Below are 21,776 nucleotides of genomic sequence, written 5' to 3' on the forward strand. Positions count from 1 at the left end.
AATCTAGGCATACAGCAGTCACTTATTATCATTCACTGCCTAGAATATCCGAGTTTTATTGGGAATTAAATTATGCTGATCAGAAACCCATACTGACATTCTGATGAATAAAAGTATATAAAAATTAATTTTACTTCTATACAGTTTGGGAATTTAGATATTTCAAAACAAGAGATCCCCAGGGGTGATGCTTCCTTTCCGTTTATGCTTTCTCAATCTCAGTATGGGTCTGCACTATGATAGAATTATGGGACTGCTTAAATCAATTAAAATTAAATTCAGTTCCTCAATGGCACTAGTTATATCGCAAAGGCTCAAGCAGCCACATGTGGCTAGTGGCTGCCATATCACAGCTCAGATATGATGTTTCCATCACAGGAAATTTTCTTGGACAGCAGTGGTCCGGGTTCTTATAGTATCTCACCCACATTGCCAGCCCCAAAGTGGTCTCCGGATTCTTAGATGTGCCTTCCTTGTTCATTCAGTAAATATTTATTTGGCATCTCCCAGACCTTGGGGGATATGACAATGAGCAGAATCAGACATGGCCATTTTCATACTTCTTCCTCCAGCCTCAACAGCTATTCTCCTGGCTTCCCTAGGGATCCACTTTAGCATATAAGTCGGAGCATGTCTCTCTTCTTCTTAGAAGCCTCTAGGAGCACTTACCCCACACGGTAACCTCATTGCTCCTTAGTCTGCACCATGGCCCTCCAGGATCTGGTGCCCACCTCCACCTCCAGCCCTTGGCTTAATGCAGAGACTCATGGAATGTTGCTGCCAGGGGCCCTCCTGGTTCCATGACTCTGGAACCAGTGCTCTGGAGGTCTGTTCTGCAGCCTTGCTCTCCCAGGCACGAAGAGCCAGGAGCCTCAAGCTGGCCCCACATACAGGGACTATGGCAACATCTCCAGGAAACTCTGGCCATGCAGTCCACCTTCTTTATCTTGACTAACTCCAATTCACCCTCCAAGATTTGGCTCAGATGGCTCTTTCTCCTCGGTGCTCCTATAGTACCTTGTACCTGCCTGTATTATGGGACTGTAAATGCCAACAGTTCAACCAATATCTGAGTGCCTCCTGTGTTCCACACACTATACTAAGCTCTGTGGACACACAGCCAGATGAGACTGGTCCCTGCCCTCTAAGACCACTGCATTTATAGAGGGAGATAGTTCGCTGACCGACCGAATAGAATATACAGTGAGACATACATGGTAATGGAAGGAACAAAAAGCCAGGGAGGTAATGCAGACTCAAGAGACCTTGTTAAGATAGGGACAGTGGCTCATGGCTTTTGTCTAAACACAGTGACTACCACATAGTAGACTTTCCATAGACAACTATGGAATAAATAAATGCATAATAATAATGGCCAACAGGTATTGTGCACATATTATGGGCCCAGCCTGATGCTAGATGGCTTACATTTCACTGTTCCATATAACCACCTATGAGTTGCATATTGGTGCTACTTTACCAATGTGGAGACTGAGGCTTAAGTCTCTTGCCCACCGTCACCCTAGCTAGTAAGTGCTGGAGCAGCATTTGAATCTAGGACTATCTGACTCTAAAGCCTGGTCTTTTTTTTTTAATCACCATGCCAAACTCTTGCCCATTATGAGTGCAGTAGGGTTTTGTAGGGTGAACAAGAGTTTCTCATGGAAAACAAGACTGACAGACTTTCAAGGTGTTGGGAAAAGCAAAGGTATTTTAAAGGTGAGACTCAGAGAGGTTAACTAATTTGCCCAGGGTCACATAGTGGGGATTGGGAGTTTGAGAATGTTTCAGACCACTCATTAAATGCCAAGGCTGGAGGTGATGAAATGAAAAATGGAAGAAGTTCTTTTTTAACCTCCCCTCTGCTCTCCCACTTGCTATGTAAAAATGAAAAGACTATTGATTGGGAGGGCCAAATGTGCAGCTAGTAATGAGATTCCCTCTGAAAATCCTTTAAAGTCTCCATAATTAATTTATTTGGAAGATGGAACAAACTGCACGTGCAATGTGTTAAAATTATGAACAGCCCTGCTTGGGTCACTGCCTGAGGCTGCAAGGCCAGATGCAGGGCGCTGGGACCCGGTGCACACGCCGCCGCCCCGCCGCCCTTGGAGTCATATTCTCTGCATCAATTATCGATCACGCCCGGGGTTCGAGCTGTCATCTCTTCCCCGCCCAGCAGCTCGGCTCTGCTGCGGCTTCTGCCCCTGTTCTTGATGCGTTGGGCTGAGCGGGGACCGGGGGTCTGGAGGGGAGGCATGCTGAATTACCCCCTACCTCACTCCCCCATGCTGCTTCCCTGAGCATATCCAGTGGGGCCACATGTGACTGCAGGAAATCTGGCCTGTGAGAAGTCCCTTGTCGCAGGACAGAATTACCTGGTTTAGAAATGATGCACCGAATTCAAGAAGAGGGAAAACTAATAGATGCTGATAAAATCAGAATAGTGCTTTTCTGGGCAGGGGATTGGGGGGTTGGGGAGGGAGAGTGTTGGCCGGAAAAAGGACAGACATGAGGGAACTTTCTGGGAAGATGAACTTGTCTTGCCTTGAGCTTAATGGTCTCCTAGACCAGTGTTTGTGCATTTTATTGTATGTAAATTATACCTTAAAAAAAGAAAAAAAATGTGTTTTATAACTTGTCCTGTTTCTTTCCAGTATAAAAAAAGTTAATAATAATAATGATAATAATAATGATAATAATAATAATAATAATAAAATGGTTAGCTCTGAATGCATACTTCATGCTGGCCATTGTTTCAAGTTTTTTGGGTTTTTTTTTAATTTTTTTTTTTTTCAACGTTTATTTATTTTTGGGACAGAGAGAGACAGAGCATGAATGGGGGAGGGGCAGAGAGAGAGGGAGACACAGAATCGGAAACAGGCTCCAGGCTCCGAGCCATCAGCCCAGAGCCTGACGCGGGGCTCGAACCCACGGGCCGCGAGATCGTGACCTGGCTGAAGTCGGACGCCCAACCGACTGCGCCACCCAGGCGCCCCTCAAGTTTTTTTAATTAAAATTTTTTATTAAGACTTTATTTTTTTAAGTTTATTTATTTATTTTGAGAGAGAGAGAGAGAGAGAGAGAGAGAGAGAGAGAACGAGGGTGGGGGAGGGGCAGAGAGAGAGGGAGACAGAATCCCAAGCAGGCTCTGCACTGTCAGCACAGAGCGCAATGCGGGGCTCCATCCCGCGAGCTGTGAGATCATGACCTGAGCAGAGATCAAGAGTTGGACGCTTAACCACCTGAGCCACTCAGGCACCTCGAGACTATTTTTTTATGAGCAGTTCTAGGCTCACAGCACAGTTGAGGTAAAGGTACAGAGATTTCCCATATATTCTCTGCATCTCTTTGTCCTTCCCCCGCCCCAGTCTCCCCCATAATCAGTCATCCCCACTAGAATGGTACTTTTGTTACAACTGTTGAACCTGCATTGACACATCATAATTACCCCAAGTCCATGATGCAGCAGGGTTCCCTCTTGGTGTTGCACGTTCTATAGGTTTAGGCAAATGTATAATGATTTGTATCCACTGTTATGGTATCAGTTTTTTTTTTTTTTTTTTTTTACTGATCTAAAAATCCTCTGTGCACTGCCTGTTCATCCTCCCTCTCCTGATTCCAAGCATTTTTTAATCTGTCCAAGTCTCTTAACAGTGCTCTAAGGTGGGGGGAGGTTTTATTACTATACCCATTTTATTGATATCAAGGCCCAGAGGGGCTAAATAATAACATGCCTAAGGCCATCCGGTGGCAGAAGCAGGATGGGAATCCTTCCTCTGTTGTTGGTCCTTATGCTGCCTTGTGACCTTCCTAATTCACTGTTGTGTGCACTGTCCCAGAGGAGAGTTAGCAGCGTCTTGACTTCAACACCAGATAGCGGAGCTGGGGCTCCCAAGGGGAGGGTAGTGTTCAACGTGTTAAAGGGGAAATGAGAACTCTGCTTCAGGGAGAGTTGGATCTGGGGGATGGAGAGGTGGGGTTTTATGTCCCATCTCCCAAACAGCACACAGATGGCAGGACCTCTAACAGAGGGACTGCATGAACACCTGGGTACTGGACACCTAAAACACACAGCCTTGACCCAGCAGAGGTCCAAGATCTGAGTCTGGTACCGAGGGAGTGAATGCTGTAGGCAGTAGAGGGGTCCACTTCCCATCACACCTGCTGGCTTGAATAGCGAGCATCTCAGGGCCCTCTGCTAGGGATGGAGGACCGGGGGCACCTCCCCAGCTTTTCTGCTAAAGCCCTAGAACCCTCATATGTCCAAGTGAGAGTAAGCTTGCCACTCAGAGGCTGGAATTAGGATTCCCATCAATACTGGGATATAAACTAAGAAGCATATTTTATCTGGATGTCACAGAAAAAGTCATACAGGTTACATGACTTAGCAAAGTATTTTTATAATATTTTACAAATATTTACAAATATGCCATCACTGAGTCTTAACAATGGCCCTGTGTGAGAAGGATTGCCATTCCTGCTTGACAAATCTGGCAGGAATGAAAGCTTAAAGCGGTAGATAGTGGCTGAGACAATGCTGAAATCCAGGAGCCTGCCTCCAAATCCATTGCTTGCTTTCTTATACCATGGTGTCAAGGGCATGCTTTGAGGAGAAAAGAATTGTCCAAAGGTGTCCCATGGGAAATTATCTTGATACAATGCTAACTCTAAGGGAGGTTTTCACAAAGCTCTTGTAACAGAAAGGCTCAAGGTCCAAGTTAAGACGCTTAAATCATGTGGTTTAGTGTAGAAATTTAAAGCATATGGTGCTAAGCAAGAGGAATAGGGTGGGTAGTTGATGCACTTAGGAAAGGGGACATTCAGGGGAGATGAACTACACAATGCTTGGATCCCAGCTTATGCAGAGCTCCTATGTCCCATCTCTCTGCTACATCAAATCTCCCTGCTGATTGGAGAGGTTATGAAGAGCAGAGTTGAAGTTGAAGAAGGAGTTTGATGAATGAAATGTGCCTGTAGCCAACACAGTGTACTTGCTCTATTGGAGATGCTGTGGCAATTATGCCTGGTCCATAACCGTAATCACCAATTGCCCTGATGAACAGCTATGGATTTCAGTTTGCAGGGGACTTGCGGGGGCCAGAATGAGAGTTGCCAATGGGTGGCTGATTTAAGACCTCATAAATGTTGAGTGCCTCATGTATAAAGAATGGATTATGACTATATGGAACCAAAGGTGCCTCATGTATATTTAGAGAGTCAAGAATATTTGATGTCTCTTGGCCTTTCATCTCTTTCTATGTTCAGCACACACATGCTCTACTTACTCTATGCTAACATGTTTGTACACGTAACCAACTTACTTGTATATACTTAACACATCTAATGAATTCAGCCTGTGTCTCTCACAAGCTATTTGCTTCTATACTTAGTTTCATTTATTCTTCTTGTTTGTGTTTCTGATTTTCTCTAGCATAATTGAATATCTTAAATAATATAACAAACACATTCTGTATGTGCAGGGAAGTCTGTGCAAGTGTCTTTGTGGTGACTGCAAAGTCGGAACTTTTCAGACTAATGCAGATGTAGAAAAAGTCAAATGTAAGGAGTGAGTGTGAGCTTTGGAGTTAGACCTGGGCTTGAACTTTCAACCACCTCTGCCATGGACAGCTGGGGGGCTTGGTTCCTAACCTTGGTGACCCTTGGTTTCCCCATGTTTGAAGGCCACAACTACACCTACTTCCTAGCGTTGTTTGAAGATTTAATAAGATACTATATTAAGCATTAGCACAAGTGCTGGCATGTAGCAAAGGCTTGATAAATGTCATTTTAGATCCGCATGAAGGATTTGCTTCCTTCCTGTGACTTGTTAACTCACTTTGACACTCCCGGAGAGCCATGGTTTCAGTTACCCAAGGCCACTTTTACAACAAGAGAACATGATAGAAAGAAATTTGTTTTTGTGGAACCCAGAGCAGCCATTCTAGACACTGTGCGTCTACCACATTCTCACGGCACCACCACGGAGGGAAGCACAAGTGTTTAGGGGCATACTTTATCCAGGAAGGCTTTGGAAAGGCTCCTTGGAGTAGGTGAGTCTTGAGTTGAAATGTGCAGCATGAGCAGGAATTAATTAGTGAATTAAAATTGTGAGGAGGTGGAAAGTCTTACTTCAGGCAGGTGTCACACTGGCAGGGATCGAAGGCAAGAGAGAGCTAGTACCTGTTGAGGTCTTGTGAGTGATTCTGCCTGGCTCCAGTGAGTGGGGCCATTGATGGGTGACTTCTGGCCACACACGGACCAGTCCTGACCGTATTAAAGGGCCAAAGATGGAAGTAGGATTGATAAAATAATATTTGTTTTTATTCGAGTCTAAGGCGTAAGAACTGCAGTGAAGTTAGGAATTTGAGGAGGAGGAGGAGTGAGAAGTGTCTGTGATCATGCAGATTTTAGTTTTTCTAATGTATAAGATGGTTCTAGCCTCCAAATAATAATACTCAATATAAAAGAGTATAAGTTTATGCCAGGAAGGTAGTGGGAATCCAAGATCTGAGATGTCTCTTCCTGGATTCCTAGTTAATATGCATGAGGCCAAGATGACAGTGTACATATTCAGCTTGGCAATAGTGGAGCTGAAAAAGCAGCTGCATTTTTTTTTCTCCCCCGAGGGAAAGTGTAAAGGTGAAAGATTTACTGTCAGCTAAATTCATTCTGATTTCTTCCTGTTGGGATGTATCTCTTGCTCCCTGGTCAGCTACAATAGGAAGTGGCCTTGAGAGATGGGGTGGATGTTGTTTTAATGTAAATAGAACTTTAAAAAATCCTTCCAGGAAGTAGCTCTTAGACAAGCTCTCTGACAGGTCTGAGATTTTATTGTATTAAGTTGTCCTTCCTGGGAAAAATGCAAGTGAATCTGACCATCTCTTACCCTGACACAAGCTTTCTTCGGGAAGGGACACATGAACTTCATTAGGGAAAGCAGAAGGTCCATTATGAACCACTTTAATGTAGCTTTTATTCAGTTGGCCATTTGCTAATTTAATAAAGATGGCATACCCCTGATGGCTGATACTCAGAAATTTGAGAAGACTATTACTGAAGGGTTCAGCAGAGCAGCTTAAAAGAAAGCTAGAGATGCACTTTCCAATTTCTAGAGAGGGAGATGTACCTGGCTCATGTTCTGAAAGAGAAGTCCATGTGGGCCCAGAGAACAGTGGGCTCAAAGTCATTGGCCTGGGTCAGAGTCTTAACTTTGACACCTTTGGTCTGTGTGATTTGAGTGACTTTACCTCTCTGAGTCTGAGCTTCCTATCTATAAAATGGGTATAACATCTACCTCCTAGAACTGTAAACATTGTATGAGATGAAGTATGTTAAGCCTGCAACACTAAGTCTGTGACTTGAAGTGAGCTGGATCCAAGAGAGGAAAATGAGTGTGGCCTGGGGCCCAGTGCACAAGATGGGGAACCTTCCTCACATAGGTGACTGTGGCAGGACAACTGCAGCCATGAGCATCATGCCTGATATAGGAGTGGGTGGAGGGGCTTGCTGCAGAGGCTTGGACAAAATGAGAGCAGGCCACATCTAGCTCTAGCTTTTCTGCTTCACAAAGCACATTTTTAGGCAGTAAAGCACATGTAACCAGGCATGTTGGCAAAACTCAGCACCCAGAAAGTAAAGGAGAAGGTAAAAGTGCTCTCTCATGGCAGGGAGAAGAATGGATCCTGGCAATGACTGTGAGACTGTGTTCTAACGCAGCATCCAGGGAGAAGCAGCTGAGGGCTTCAGCTATATTGGTCAGATATTCTCAGCTATATTGATCACAGGTCATGGTAACCCTAGATGTGGTCTATGCAGTGTTCAATGTCAGCACTATGATGGATGGGGCCCTCTAGGAGTGTAGGGCAGGGATCAAGGCAGTGGGTGATCCCCCAGGCTGTGATGGATGGGGCTCTCTAGGAGTGTAGGGAAGGGATCTAAGCAGTGGGTGATTCCCAAGGCTAGGTATATGGTGGGGGAAGATCCTGTTTGGGGACAGAAGCTGAGACTGGGAAAGACAGGGCTCCTCTGATGAAAGCTAGGTCCAGCTGAAAATGGTTTCACAATGAAAAAAATGGCTTCACAATGAAAAATTACAAGTGAACTGTAGAGTAAGAATCAGAGGATGGAAGAAATGGTAAAATTTATATCCTAGTAGCAGTAGATAATAAAAAAAATCAAAGAAAGTCTCTAAAATAAGTAAATTTATAATATTCAAAGAGATAAGGAAAGGATAGAAACCAAAAGGTAAGAACAGGATATCACGGCAAAAGATCAGGTGGATTTGAGGAAGGACCAAATAGAAATTCCAGGAACAAAAAATGCAGTCATTGAAATGGCAAAAAAAAAAAAAAAAAAAATCATTAAATGGTAGAGTAGAAATAGTTAAAGAGAGAATTGATGAAGTAGATGACAGAGTTAAGTCAATGAGCCAAAATGGAGCACAGATGTAAGAGAGACTATAGGAAAAGGAAGACAGATTAAAGGATTAAAAATGTATGTGATGAAAAAACAAAGTGTATCTGGTGAAAGATCAGAAATTAAAAAGGACATAATGGAGAAAAGGAATGACTGTGAGGTAAAATGCTGGAGAATTTTTCAGTTTTGAAGAAAGCTATAAGGCGTTATTAATGGAATCCAAAATATTTTAAAATGTACAAATAAAAACAAATGAATTCATAGCCTTACTATAGGAAAATCAGAACATCAAAGAGAAAGAAAAATGTTAAATTCTACAAAAGAAAAACATTACTTATATAACTGTATGCTTCTTAGAGAAAATTTGAAAAATAAAATATAAAGGAAACCATCATGCTAATTAGTTTAGTCAACTACTATAATTTGGGTATACTTCTTTCATTTCAAGACTTTTTTAATGCATATACATTTTTGAAAAAAGCTTAACTCTTCAAGTATATTGTCCTGCTTTTTACATTGAATGTAACATGAATTATTCAATATTATTTTTATTATTTATTTATTTATTTTTTAGTGTTTATTTTTGAGAGAGAGAGAGTCGGGGAGGGGCAGAGAGAGGGAGACAGGGCATCTGAAGCAGGCTCTGTTCTGCTGACAGCCTAGAGCCCAGTGTGGGGTTCAAATTCAGAACCCATGAGATCATGACCTGAGCTGAAGTCGGACACTTAACCACCCAGTCACCCCTCCAATATTATTTTTAAAAACAATTTTTAACATTGACAAGTCTCAAACTTAAGAAATGTTGCAGGAACAGTAAAATAAAACTTCTCCCTCAAACCATTTGAGAGAATGTTGCCACTGAGGCTCCATCACCTCCAAATACTTTAGTGTTTATTTCCTACAAATAAGGATATTTTCTCATATAGTCACAGTACAATAGCTAGAGGCAAGAGATTAATATTAATGTATATTAACCCTCACACCCCACTTAGGGTTTGGCAATACAAATGGATCTATATAGTTCAGAATCACGCCTTGACATTAAGCTGTCAGTCTTGAACAGCTCTTCAATCTTCTCTTGACTTTCACTACTTTTAAAGTTTTGAAGACTGAAGACCACTGATTTCACATGATGTCCCTCAGTTTGGGATTTTCTGATATTTCCATATGGTTAGATTCAATTTTTAGTTGTTTGGCAGATATATCACAAAAATTATGTTGCATTGCATCCTAGAAAGTGGCACACAATTTCAATTTATCCCAAAGCTGATGATGCTCACTTTGACCACTTGATTAATACAATGTTGGCAAACTTTCTCTGCAATAACACTACTCCTTTTCTTTTTATAATTAACAAGCATTTGAAGGGGAGGTTCTTTGAACTATATAAATATTTCATTCCTCACCAAACTACTCTCTCTAATTCTCTTTATTGATATCAGATGGACTCATGATTTCTTATTTAATGAGTATAATATATTACATTATTATCTTTTTTTTTTCTTTTTTTTGATGCTCACATTTTCCCTGATTTGGCCAATGGCATACCTTTAAGCTGGGTCCTGTGTCCTTTGACATCTTCCCATCATTATTGGACCATTTCTTTACTTTTTGGAACAAGGAGGTATTCCAAATACATCTTGTAATTTCTTCCTACAGTCCTGGAATCAGCCACTTCTTCAAGGAACGCTGATTCCTTTTACTGGAAAGATGATATTTAGAAACCTAGAGCTGGACACTGAGTGTTTTCATTGGTATTGGGATATTGTTGTTCCCACACACTCTCAGTGGATACAGCCAGGGAATATATGTATGCACATACTGTGTCTCGTATCTTCTTATTTATATCTATCTATCTATCTATCTATCTATCTATCTATCTATCTATCATCTATTTACCTCCTGTAAACCATGAGTTTACATTGATGACTTTAACTCCAATCCAACAACACAGAAATTATTCTTGTTTCCTCCCTTTTAATATTTATAAGTTCCTTCTGTGACAATGAAAAACTTGCTTCTGATTATCCCTAATATATTTACTTATTTGATCCACTGGGTGTGTAACTAATCTTCATTGCTGTAGCTGCCCCTTCCCTGTGCAGATGCCTTTCTTGCCCTGCAAGAGCTCACACACTTGTGTCAGGCTGCTGCCACCACTCTCCACCCCACCTCTGTGTGGAAGTCCTCTTCACTCAACCTGGGCTTAGACACCCATGCTACTTTTGCCTCCACCTATGGAAACTCTGTCCCATATTATTTCTGTAGCTTTTTTTTATAGAGGTAAAACACACATAACATAAAATTTACTATTTTAACCATTTTTAAATATACAATTTGATTTGGCATTAAGTACATTCGCGTTGTAGTGTAAACATCACTACAATGGATCTCCAGAACTGGAGCTGTCCATCATTCCAAATTGAAACTCTGTATCCATTAACCACTAATTCCCAATGCCCCATCCCCTCAGCCCCAGGGAACCACTATTCTACTTTTTATGTCTATAATTTTGACTACTCTATGTACCTCATTTAAGTGGAATCAGAAAATATTTCTCCTTCTGTGTCTGGCTTATTTCATTTAGTATAATATTTTCAAGGTTCATTCATGTTGCAGCATATATCAGAACTTTATTCCTTTTTAAGGAATAAACTTCTATGATATCTATATATTTATCATCTATCTAATCTCACATTTTATTTATCCATATATCTATTAATAGATATTTGTATTGCTTCACCTTTTGGTTATTGTGAATAAAGTTGATATTTCATTTCTCTTTTATTTGCATTTCTCTAATGATTAGTGGTGCTAAACATCTTTTCATGTGTTTATTGGTCATTTGTATATCATCTTTGGAGATATGTTAAGTTCTTTTCCCATTAAAATTTTGTTGTTGTTGTTGAGTTGTAGGAGCTCTTTATATATTCTGGATATTAATTCCTTATCAGATTTATAGTTTGTAAATATTTTCTCCCATTCCATGTATTGCCTATTCACCCTGTTGCTAGTGTCCTTTGATGCACAAAATTTTTTGTTTTTCTTGAAGTCCTATTTGTCTATGTTTACATTTGTTTTCTATGCTTTTGGTGTCATATCTAATAGATCATTGTCAAATCCAGTGCCATGAAAATTTTTCCCAATGTTTTCTTTTAAGAGTTTTATAGTTTTAGCTCTTTCATTTAGCTCTTTCATCCATTTTTTTGGACTCAACTTTTGTATATAGTGTAAAGCATTCCATATTACATCAAACTCTTTATAAACGTAATTTAAAAGATGAGCAAAGTTATCTTAAAAGTTGTTTTATTTTTGGAGCTTCAGGATGCTTATCTATTTTTGCTTTTATAATTTTATTATAAGAGAAACTCGAAGCACTTACTGATATCTGAGCTGGTGGTGGGAGACAATGTGGCTCAGTTGAATAAAGCAGAAGGAGCAGAGAATGGGAATGTCAGTGTTAGGTGAGGGGATGGAGGGAGGGGGTATCTAAATCTCCTTAATATCAGTTGGTAAGAGCCATGCCGCCTTCCATCCCACAGCCTCCACCTTTAGTCTCCATCTGTTCCTGATATACGAGTGGCCTACAGAATTTTATTCTCCAGTGAGAATGATTTTATTCTTCAATTATTGTTTTGTGGCCATATTGGAAGCCATTGGTCCTCTGGGTGGTGCCATTGGTTCTGTTGGAACCCAGAAGATCAAGGCCACTCAATAGTAGCCACCCCTCCAGCTGTTGAGCAGGGAGATGAGCACTGTTGGAGAGGAAATGGCATCCATTATTTAACCCATGATCTAGGGTAATGATTTTTCCCCTAAGACATCATCCAATTACAGTGCTTAAGGAAGTTCAATTGTAACTGCTTGCCATTCTCTGATTGACTTGAGAAATAAAAAAAAATGTTCATTGCAGACTTCCTCTATGAAGGGAGGTCAGTGGAGAAAATGAGACTATTGGACAATTAGAGTTGGATGGACCTTGGAGATATTATCTAGGTCAGTGTTTTTCAAACTTTTTTAGCACTGGATTTTTTTTGTCCAAGTGCAATCAATCATATTATCAATCCCAGTAAATAAAAATGAAAAAAAAATATGCTTAAACTTCTCTCCTCCTTCTGCTGAGAAACCCTCTATCTAGTTCAACAGCCACAAACTGAGGATCTGAGAAAAGAACTAATGCATTCAGAATCACCCATCTTGTGATTGGTGGGTATGGGGCTAGAACGCATGTTTCCAATTCTTAGGTCAGGTCTCCTTAAGGCAGACAAGACATGGCATGCTGTTCTGAGGCCTTCTGTTCTTCCAGAGCTCAGATGAGAATGAAACAGAAGCAGCAAATTAATCTGGTACCTTGAGGATATCCTCCCAACTCAGCAGGGAGTACATCTTAGCTAAAGGCCACATGGTTGCTCCTGGTCAGGGTTGTGAGGAGAAGGCCTCCTGGCAGGGGCTGTCTAAGGGTGCCTCAGGGGTCAAAAGCAAGGCACCTCTAAGGACTGGGGATGAGAAACACTAGAAAAACAATGAAAACGAAACTGGAGACACACAGAAGCAGTGGAACATTCCACTCATCAGAGAGTCTCCACTAGAATTTCTATCATAAAAGTCAGGGACTTCATGAACTCCCTTCTGTGGACTGTGAGTGAGTTGGGTGGTAAGAAGTCCCTGGTCCCCCAGGTGGGAAGAAGCAGCCCCTTCAGCCATGACTACCACTTGCTTGGAGGTTGATGACGTGGTGCAGTGGGAACAGGAGAGCAATGTGAGGGAAGGGAGGGTAGAGGGGGAAAGGTTTCTGAATCTCTGTGATGATTGACAAACTCTGGGCAAAGAAAAGAATAGCTCCTTGGGCTAAATCTTAGTGGGGAGAGTTGGGGGATGTTTAGCACTGGAGAAGAGAGTCTTTAGGAGTCACTATCCGAAGGGGAATTTTCTTGAGTCTGCTACTGGGTGAGGGAGGGAGATGGCATAAGGAGAGAAACAGACTGTAAGAAAACTCTATTCAAAGGACAGTTCAAATATTTTGCTGTGCACTGTTCTTCTTTGCCATTTCCTCAAGAGTCTGAGTAAAGATTTATTGGTTTAGAGCACTTTTTTGGATTATTGGACTCTGATTCTTTGAAACACAGAAATTATAATATGCATGGTCTTTAATTGTGTTTGGAATACTTGTGAATGGTGACCCGAAGGAGACAGGAAGGTACCTAAGGCAGAGGGCGTTGGCTATACTCCGATGGAAGGAATTAGCACATCCAGTGATGCAATGGGTTAACTTGCAGCAGCAGTGATCAGGAACCTATGAAAATACAGCTGTGGGAGGCTTCTGCTAACCTGTCCCTGCTCACAGTTGACAGCTGAATGAGTGATGAATGCATTAAAGCACAGCTAGTAGTGTCTTTGCTGGTCTGCCATTGTTAACCCATTGGGATTTTCTCAATCCCCAATCCTGATCTTTCTCTGGATTCCAGAATCCTAGTTTTTTTTTTTTCCCCTCACTCGGCCCCAAGGCTTATGTTGTAATGTGGAGCTATTGATAGCCAGCCTCTGTTCTGATTGCTCTATGCCCATGTAGGTCTAGTTGTTAAATATTTAAAATATCACCCCCGGTTTATCCTACATTCCCAAGTTTGCTTGGTGAAAAAAATCTATCCTCATGGTGAACATATGAGATGAACATTCTGTTGCAAAAGACGTTTAAATCTGTGTATGTGGGGTGTGATTGGGAGGTGGGGGTTACTTAAACTGGCAGACTAGATTTGTGGGAACACTGTAGGCCACATGTCTATGTTTAGGCTTTTCACTCTTGCTTAGCAGGTTTTGGTTTCAAGATCTAGTTTCCCAAGGAAAATATGAGTGTCTCAGTAGCCCCTCTAAGTGATAAATATTGTGAGTAATTTTTGCATCCATTGCACCTTTTTTTCCTCGTTTATTCTGTGTTTGAAGTTATACTAGAGATAATGGAAAATATACCTGCACACAGTGGGTGCTCAGACAAGTTTGCTAAGTTTGTGAATTGAGTTTTCCTCAAGGGAGTTGCTTTTTGGATTAGACAGGATTTTTGATTGTGAGTGACAGAAATTGTACTGGAACTAGTTTAGGTAAAAAGGAAAAGTTATTTTCTTGAGTAGATGGAAAGAGAGAGGTAAAGCTTGGGACAACTGAACCAGGGACCTTCTTTCTTTGGGTTTGACTTCTTTATGAATGTCAGCTTCATTGTCCTTACTGCATTCAGCTTTCTTAGGAGGAGAAGAAGCAAGAATTAGTAGCTTCCATGTTCAAATATTCACAGTGAAGCCTAAGAAGAAAAGCCTCTCAACTCCAATTTAATAAAATCTGTGTAAGAATTTTTATTGGCCAGGCATGAGTCATGTGATCTAGTTCTCCCACCAATCACTATGCTCAGTCAGGTTAAGGAACTACCATTGGTACAAGATGGATCCAAGTCCACATCTGTGACCAGGAATTTGGTAATCCACCTACCCAAGGGTTTGGAATCCAAGGGAAAGAATTTGTTTGCTAAAAGAAAAGTGGTATATTTACTAGATCACAGACAGAAGAAGTTTGACAGAGGACAGAACTGCTGCCCACCTTACACATACAAAATTTAATAAAATAATTGATTGAATTGAGTGGCATTGACTCAGTGCATGACTTATTTAGATTGGAGAGATAGGGGTGCATGGAATAGTCACATTTTGGAAATGATAAGACTTGAGCTGGCTGTTGAAGGTAGGGCAGAATTAGGGTATAGACAAGAGCAGAGACAGGATTTTGAGTAAAGGAAGAGAAATGGATGTAATTAAACTCATAAGTGAGGATGGAGTTTGGAAGGAATAATAAAACACTAACAACAACAACAACACCGATAGCTAACATTTATGGAGTACTCACTACATACTAATATTTGTTGAAAGTGCTTTACATGTATCATCTCATTTAATTCTCTCAGCAACTCTGAGATAGTCGTGAGAGCAAAGGAAGATGGACTATGTCAGGTGGAGAGCTGTGGGAAACATATTTTGCAAAAGAGATGAGGTATTACTAATTAGTAGTTGAGAAGAACCATTCACACAATATTCAGTAAGCATTGATGAAACTCTGATTAGGTCCTAGCCATTGAGCAACTTTGCTTTATAAAATTTTAGAAATTCTCTTGTAAGATGGCTCTGGCAAGCTTTGCCTCTAATTTCCTATATTAGTCATGTTAAGATAAGTAAAGCTGCTTTAATAAAACACTCCTATTTCTCAGTGGTTTAAGAAACCAAGGTTTGCTTCTTGCTTGATGAAGTCCACTGAGCTTCTGGATAACTCTCCAGGACAAAGCGTCAACATTGTAGCACCTGCCTCTCATCAAAGGCCTCTAATTTCTGTAGGATCACCTCAGCAGGGGAGAGGAACACAGAGGGGCTCACCAGCAAATAAACACTTCAATGCAGACTTATCCCATGATCCCACCTAAGCTACAAAGAGGGTAAGGTTGTGTAATCCTTCTACATCTGGAAGGAGAAACCTGGACATGAGGCACATTAGAACTCCACTGTATTTCTGGAGTAAGATACTTGCTTCTGCCCTTCCCTTCCCTTCCCTTCCCTTCCCTTCCCTTCCCTTCCCTTCCCTTCCCTTCCCTTCCCTTCCCCTTCCTTCCTTCCTTCCTTCCTTCCTTCCTTCCTTCCTTCCTTCCTTCCTTCTCCCTCTTTCCTTCTCTCCCACTTGTCTTCAGGATTGGCTCTGTAGTTAGGCTCTAAGCCTTGAACATGACTCTCAGAGACATCTGAGTAACTGACCATTATTTTAGTTCCACAGCTCTGAATTCGGAAAGTGTAACATCTGGACCAGGCTGCCTTAGCCTGGGGAGGCTGAGGGTGATTAATGACTGTGTTTGTGTTTGACACACAGTGTTGTACCACATTTTCAATCATATTGTGTATTGCATAACTCTAAGATTGATGAGGTGCACCTGCTCCAGATGCAATGGTCTCTAGGAGACATCCAGAACTGCTGCAGGCTGGGGCAGGGGTAGCTGAGCTGCCAGAAAGTCATACTTCTTTAGCAGTTGTTCAAGTCTGAAATCCAAAGTGTTTGGAAAGCCTTTCAAGAAATAATGATTCATTTTCAAGGCTTTTTTGCATGGTTGGAGTCTCCTGTGTACGATGCCCAATTAATTATGCATTTTTTTGTTGCTTTGAAGTGATAATTTCTCAGATTATCTTGGCAACTTTATCTGATAGAAGGGGAGCTGTGTGTCACCCCTCTATTGTTTGAATTATTTCAACCCTACTCCTGTATGGTCCTCTGGGGTTGCCAAAGGAAGCAAGAGAGGCCCAAAACCATATTATTCTAAACTCACATCCGTGGTTGCCCATCATTATGAGGCACAGACACATGAAACCATACAATTTATTTTCTTTCGTTAGGAATATATTGGCAGAATAACATAATGCTTTTTTAAAAATATAGCTCCTACAATCAGACCTAGGTTTTAATCATGGTTTTTGCCTCTCTGTGATTTTGGGGACACAACTCTTTGACCTTTGACTTTCTCACTGATAAAATGGGACAAATAAAAGTCCTGATCTCAAAGAATTGTTGTGGGTCAAAGCAGAGAAGGCACTTAGCACAGCGCATGGTGGTTAGTAAGTGCTCAATTCACACTGGCTTTTATTATTAATAATCTTAATGCTGTTCATACAGAGGATAGATGTTAATCTGTGTTTTTGTTTAATAAAACTGTGGACAATGAGTCATTACTTAATAAACAGCATTTATTTATCAGTTTGAATCTGTCAAAACCTGAGGTCTAAGTAGGAGAAATCAAAATAGGGCTTTTGGCGGTGAAAAAAAGGTTAGGAATCACTGTCCTATAACAACAAAGCAGAGGTTGTAAACTAGAATCCACAGGTGAATGTGGCCTGCAGAGGAGTTTGACGTATACAGCGTTTATTTTGGGTTAAAAGTGATTAAGCTGCTAATGTTTAAGAAGCTAAAGATTCCATATAAAAATTAGCATCTCCATTCTGGCTTGTATCTGGACTATTTTACTCTTCCGTGTAACATGCCTGTGGAAGGCAGAATAATTTTCCTCCAAAGATGTCTGTGTCCAAATTCCAGGAACCTGTGAACACGTCAAAGGGAAATGAAGGTTGTCGATGGAATTAGGATTACTGTTCACCCAACCTGAAAATAGGGAAATTTTCCTGAATTGTCTGGGTGCACCCAATATCATCACAGGGTCTTAATCAATGGGAGAGGAAACATGGTTATGAAAGAATGGTCTGAGAACTGCAACTCTGCTCTCTTCGAAGGTGGAGAAAGACATCCTCAGCCAAGGCATGTAGGTGCCTCTAGAAGCTGGAAAGGCAAGAAAACAGATTCTTCCCATAACTTCTAGAGAGAAACACAGCCCTGCCCACACCTTAATTTGAGCCCAGTAAGGTCCATGTTGGACTTCTGACCTCCAGAACTGTAAGACAACAAATTTGTATTGTTTAAGCGATTAAGTTTATAGTAATTTGTTACAGCAACAATAAAAAATGAATACACTGCTGGTATCCCTGTAGGAGAAAAACAACAACTTTTGCCTGTTCTTAATCTTCATGTTTTGTATGTAATTCGTTTGAAATGCTTCGTGATACTGGCAAAGTCACTAAGCCGAACAGAGCTACAGAAGAAGCTCCTGGCTTCCCTACTGGAAAATGTACATCAGTAAGAATGCTTGCTGCCTTTGATGTCAGGCATATGTGTTGGCACCTGCAAAGGACTTTCAGCTGCACAAGAAAATGGTACTTTTGATATTTAAAAAAGTACTAAGTGATAATAATTACTGTGGGGTGTTGTATTCCCTACTGTTGTGATTTTAGCACTGGATTTTCATGTGGTTTGCAAGAGTTTAGCTTTTTTCTCAAAGAAAGATTGGCTGGCTGGCTGGGTAATGTCAGTTGGAGGGGAAGATTTTGTCTGAGAAGGTATATGTCATTAGTTTGTGCATAAATGACTATGGAAAGCCTTGGAAGGTACTAGGACTGAGAGGATCAGGAAGAAACAGAATTATTCCAAAGAGACCCTGTAGCAAGGGGCAGGGGCCATTGGGAACAGACACAATCGGGACCCAGACATGCATTAGAAACATGGATGGACATAAGTCCTAAGGAAAGAGCTGCAGCCAGGGCATCTTTGGGAGTGGGATTCTGATACCACTCCGATTGGTGTTTTTTCTTTTCTTTTTTTTTTTTTTTCTCTCTTATACTACCAAGCAATTCTCTGACACCAGCTGGGTGTCCTACAATTCAACTCAATTCTGACGCTATCCACCTGGAGATAACATCAGATCCCGCAGGATAAGGGCTCAATCCTACAAGACTGCCCCACCCTCTGCCCCCGTTCAGATGTCAATTGCATGTCCAGGTGGCCACCTAGCTTCTGACAGACTGGCTACATAGATGAGAGGTTCCCCATCCTTGGGTTTGGTTATTTTGCTAGAGTGGCTCACAGAACTCAGTGAAATATTTTATTTACTAGATTACCAGTTTATTCTAAAAGGGTATAACTCAGGAATAGCCAGGTGAGAGAGATGAAAAGGGCAAGGTATGGGGGAAGGGCAGGAAGCTTCCATACCCTCTCCGGTGTGCCATTCTCTCTGAATCTCCACCTATTCAACCAACCCTGAAGCTGTCTGAACCCCATCCTTTTGGGTTTTTGTGGAGGACTCATTACATAGGCATGATTAATTAAATCATTAGCCATTGACAATAGATTCAACCTCTGGCCCCCTCCCCTCCCTGGAGATTGGTGGGGGTGCTGGAAGGTCCAACCCTCCAATCACATGGTTGACTCCACTGGCAACCAGCCATCATCTTCTGGGGATGTTCAAGTCACCTCACTGACACAACAACAGACACCTTTATGGTCCTCATCACTTGGGAAATTACCAGGCTTCAAGGAGCTCTGTTCCAGTAATAGGATAAAGACCAAATGTATATTTCTTATTATAAATCACTGTATCACAAGGAGACTTAAAAAAAGGCCCTTTCTCCAGGTGGATGCTCGCCCACCTGGCACATGTCTTGGGGAGGAACATGAGTGAGGTTTCAGACCCCGCTGTCCCCAGAAATTTTGGGGGTAGGGCCTTGCTTCCAGAAATGGACATGGAAGGGCGCCTGGGTGGCTGTCAGTTAAGTGTTGGACTTCGGCTCAGGTCATGATGTTGAGGGTCGTGGGTTTGAGCCCCATGTTGGGCTCTGTGCTGACAGCTCAGAGCCTGGAGCCTGCTTTGGATTCTGTGTCTCCCTCTCTCTCTCTTTCCGCCCCTCCTCTGCTCATGCTTTGTTTCTCTCTCTCTCTCAAAAATAAACATTAAAAAAAAATGGACCCAGAAGCCCCGTCTGTTGGAGTTTTGCAGAGTCATAAATAATACTTTTCTCCAGGTCTGAGATCAGGACCATTTGAGAGATGGATGCAGGAGTCAGAAGAGTGGGGGAGCAGTCACACTTCCAGGGACATGCCCTAAAGAATGAAAAGCAGTTAAATTCATAGAGACCGAAAGTAGAATAGTGGCCGCCAGGGGCTGGGGGTGGGGAATGAAGAGTTAGTGTTTTTTATTTTAATTAAAAAATTTTTTAAGCTTTTTTTTTGATAAAGAGAGAGGAGAGAGAGAGAGAGAGAGAGAGAGAGCGAGCATGAGCATGGGAATGGCAGAGAGAGAGGGAGACACAGAATCCGAAGCAGGCTCCAGGCTCTGAGCTGTCAGCACAGAGCCTGACCTGGAGTTAGAACTCACAAACTGTGAGATCATGACCTGAGCTGAAATCGGACGCTTAACTAACTGAGCCGCCCAGGTGCCCCAATAGTTAGTGTTTAATAGGTACAGAATTTCAGTTTGAGAAGGTAAAACTGCATGGAGTTACTTAATTCTACTAAAATGCATGCTTAAAAATGGTTAAGCAAGCAAGGGAGGGGCAGAGAGAGAGGTAGACAGAGAATCCCAAGCAGACTCCACACTGTCAGTGAAGAGCCCAACATGTGGATTGAACCCATGAACCGTGAGATCATGACCTGAGCTGAAATCAAGACTTGGATGCTTAACCAACTGAGCCACCCAGGTACCGCATTACATATGTATTATTTATGTATAATTGCTAATTAAATTTTATACACATTTGGTAATTGCTAAGATTTAAAACTTGGGAACACTGAGACCCTTCAAATACAGAATCTTCTATGCTAATGCTTTGATTGCTACTACATTCAGAAGTTTAAAATTCACTCCAATGTGTGAAATTTGCCATGGAAAGGGATGTTGACAAGTTGTATTTCAAAAGCACATGACTTTAAAATTCCTTCCTATTTCTCCAGCGTTTGCACCATGAAACTGAGCTTTTCCTGGACACAGCCCAATCTCTTCCTTCAGCGTGATGAATTTTGAATGCGTTTTTCTAGACACACATCTACACCAGCATGATCTCCCAATGAAGTCTTAAAGCCGGCTTGACTGAGGAAGCCAGCTTAGTAACTTGAAAATCGCTTGAGCAGTGGTTTTCAGAGATTTATTACATAAGCCCAGGTTCACTTGTGACTTGTCTGCAAAGGAACAGGGAGAAATCACACACAACAGCCACCTAAAGCAGTAGAGACCCTAACCCAAACATGGTCTGCCCTTCTCCTTCCTAGCGGCTGTTAATTCACCAGGGAGAAACAAAAGGATTGTGGGACTTGGTACCTGCCTAAACAAGAAACAAGCAAAGCAAGCAAAAGTCTGATAATAATTGCCTTTTGCAGAGGCAGAATTTACCTGAAGTCTCTAGGCAGAAAGAGGGGATTCTAGCTCCCAGAGAGGATGCTGCAGAAATGAGATTGGAAAGTGAATCCATGGGCAGGGCTTAATGCACCAGATTTATGTATGCTGTCACTTTCTGAGCAATATAGTTATTGTCATTTCTGCCTTGAACTGCTACCTCCCCATTTCTGGGAATAGGGCTGGGGCATTCCCACGTGGTGACATTTATTATTCCTTCCCCCTCCCTGTAGCAAAGCTCATCCTTAGTTTTCCATCTACACCCCCCCCCCACAACTTGCACTGAATCTCATGTTTAAAAAGCGTCCCTATTCTTGTTTCCAATTGTTAACACAAATATGAATCAGGTGACAAAGATCCATTTTTGCAATATTGTATTGAGGTAAATTTCCATGTCTCTGGCAGCTGAGAAACCGCTGATGGTTTCAGATCCCAGTAAGCATTGGGGATTCCAGGCATGTGAAGCCTGGCTTGTGGTGTAGATAGGTCTATGGAGTGACCCCATGACTGATGCTTTGATTCATGAATGTGTCATGCTCAGGGGCATTGCCCTGAGAAGACTGATTTGTTGGAG

The sequence above is a fragment of the Leopardus geoffroyi genome, chromosome B1 (genome assembly GCF_018350155.1).
Source record: "Leopardus geoffroyi isolate Oge1 chromosome B1, O.geoffroyi_Oge1_pat1.0, whole genome shotgun sequence".
NCBI lineage: Eukaryota > Metazoa > Chordata > Mammalia > Carnivora > Felidae > Leopardus > Leopardus geoffroyi.